The 2987-nt window shown below is 27.9% G+C and overlaps 1 pseudogene; it reads right to left on the bottom strand.

Moving 5' to 3' along the window:
• Positions 1 to 2612: 2612 nt before the first annotated feature.
• LOC109861132 overlaps positions 2613 to 2987 on the bottom strand; it is a 3354-nt pseudogene continuing 2979 nt past the window's right edge.

Here is a 2987-nt window from a genome sequence, read left to right as displayed (position 1 = left end):
TTCTCAAGGACAAACACACGAATGTTGTTTATGCGATTAGTTGTAAATCATGTGACGCACATAGGACAAAACAAGAGACAATTAAATACTAGAGTTCGTGAACACATGAATAATGTAAAAAAGAACAAATATGAAGCTTCAGTATTAGCAGAACATAGTCACAATACCGGACATGATTTTGACTGGAATTCAGTTAAAATATTAGACAAAAAAATAAATTATTACAAGCAATTGACATCCGAGATGTTACACATCAAAATGCAGAATACTACCTTAAATATAATGCAAGATACGGAACTGTTAGACAAAACGTACCTACCAATAATACACAAAGTCATTTGACTTTCCACACTTGATCCTCAACTTGTTTGTCGTTACTCAGTTCAACTGTCTCCTTCGCACATGATAGTCATAATCATTTTGTCTTAAAGTTTTACGATCATCTCGGATGTCACCCATACTCAAAGTTTGTCGTTACCATTGTAAGTACTTCATTGTTTTAATCTGTACCTCAAATGTATTGTAAAAAAGAAATTGCATTACAACTTTTTCAAATGCACAGTTTTATAATCTGACTAAAGGTGACACAAATACAGTGTTGAAATGTTTCAAATAACATTTGGTACAATTTATTCTGCATTACATCCTGCATCCTGGTTCTAATTGCCGATCTCCACAAATTTAATTTTATCGTCTGAACCCGAGGTCACCTCTCACATTTACAAGCAACCAATGAAAGTAATTCTTTCTTTTGAATCCAATAAATCACCAGCATAATCACAAAAGAGTACAGACGAATATCTATATAAAACGTGCAATTAATGATTTGTTGAAGTGATTGAAAATAACTTGTTTGAAAAATTTTGTTTGGTGTAAAGAACTATTTGTATTTATTTGTACAATATACTAAATATTGTAACATTAACATTTCAAAAATGTCTAAAAACAAGCATTATACAGTATTGAAAAGAAAAATTTTCTTAGAAATATTAAATGATTTTAAACATATCATTGAACTAAAGAAAAGTGATACTTCAACTCTTCATGATAAAGAAATTGCGTGAAACAAAATTTGCAAACGATATAACGAATCTTCAATGATTTCACAAGAGGTAAATAGTAAAAAGAGGTTAGAGTTTGAATTGTATATTTATCTAGTAAAGATATTAATGTGTTTCCTTTTTAAGCGTACACATTAACAACTAAAAATGTTGTGGACAAATCTCAAACAGACTCAAAGAGATATATTAACAAAAGAAAAACAGGCTCGTTTGGCAACTGGTGGTAGTCCACCACCTCCAAACATAAATTTAGATCCTGATGTAGCCACAATATCACCACATCTTATGACAACAGCACCTGTTATTTTTACATCAAATATGACAAAAAACGAAGTTGATGGTATATAGTTTTGAAAATATTTTAGTAAACATAAGAAAATAGATATAAAAGGCATACTTACAACTTTTTCATTATTTAATTAATGTAATTTATATAATCAAAAACAGTATTTGATAAATAAAATTGTATCAATTTTAATGTATTTATTATAGATTCATGTTTTATGTTTCAGAAAAAAGTAAAAATATTTTAAATATTTTACAAGATGATACAGGCACTATATTATATAAAAATATATTATATACAAATAATAATAATAAGGATAATAATAATAAAGTAAATGACAAAATAATTGAAATACAAGAAAGTATGTAAGATTGAAATAAATTAAAATTAAAAAAATTTAGTATGTCATGCACAAAAATATATAAAACACCTGTTTAATATGCACCAGTGCAGTGTACAAGTAACCAAATTCACTATAAAATAGAATAGGAAATATTTATTTTTCTTTACGACAGAATAAGATAGTTATTCATTTTGATCAATTTTTAGATACAATAACCGAAAAAACAGACAAAGAAAATGAAAAATATGACTTTTTAAATAAAGGTAACGAAATTAATGTAAAACAACATTTTCTTATATTAATTAAATAATTAAATACTATTGTGTTTACAGTGAATTCTGTGAAAAAGAAGGCTTTGGATAACATTAATGTGCAAACTAGAAAACCAACAAAAATACAGAAAAATGCGTTAGAAACTCTTGATAACGACGAAAATGCTGTAAAAATTGAAAGAATAAAAATAATAATGGAAAATGAAAGAGAAATGGCAGACTTACGAAAAGCTTATGAAAACAAAATGATCATAATAAAAGAAACTTTCATACTGAATTATATGCTTTGGAAATTCGAACAGCTACTGCGAAAGCCGAACTAGCTGAATTAGAACTTAAAACAGAAAAGGAAAAATACATGCGTTTATAAGAGAATGACTAATACCAAAGCATAAAAAAAATGTGTTCACGAGAGAATATGACTGAACTAAACCCAAAGCATAAGATATCTTTAAGTTTGTTTTGTACTTATAAAGTTTAATGTTGTTTAATGCGTTTAAATTATTATTTTATTTGTTGCAAGTTAAAAAGTGCATTGTATACAGAGTCATATATAAAGAGTGCATATATGTTAATATAGTTTATTATAGAATAATATAGTACATATATTATATAATATTGAATAATAAAATATGAGAATATAATAAAAGTTATCTAAATAATCTTTCAATGAGCGCTGCAAAATCTTCGCCTGGCTGCAAATGTGGCTCATCAATTAGCATTTCTTCCATTTCAATGCTTTCCGGTAATTCTTCTTCCGGTAATATATTATTAAAAATTAACGAAAGATTATGTAGTACAGCAGTAGCGACTACAATAGTAGTTGAACAAATTAACTTATTAGTCAATCCTCTAGATAGACATGGAAATCTGCGCTTCCAAATACCAAATGTCTTTTCGACAATCTGACGTGTTCTTTTATGAAGCAAATTGTAANTATAATAAGACACATTAGATATTATACTTAGTGTGGTGCGTATCACACCACGAACGGGCTGCGCGGCAGTGAGGCAGCCTTAAACTCG

Source organism: Pseudomyrmex gracilis, unplaced genomic scaffold, assembly GCF_002006095.1.
Source record: "Pseudomyrmex gracilis isolate BER0280 unplaced genomic scaffold, ASM200609v1 scaffold_594, whole genome shotgun sequence".
Lineage (NCBI taxonomy): Eukaryota > Metazoa > Arthropoda > Insecta > Hymenoptera > Formicidae > Pseudomyrmex > Pseudomyrmex gracilis.
This window is presented reverse-complemented; position numbering and strand designations above follow the sequence as displayed.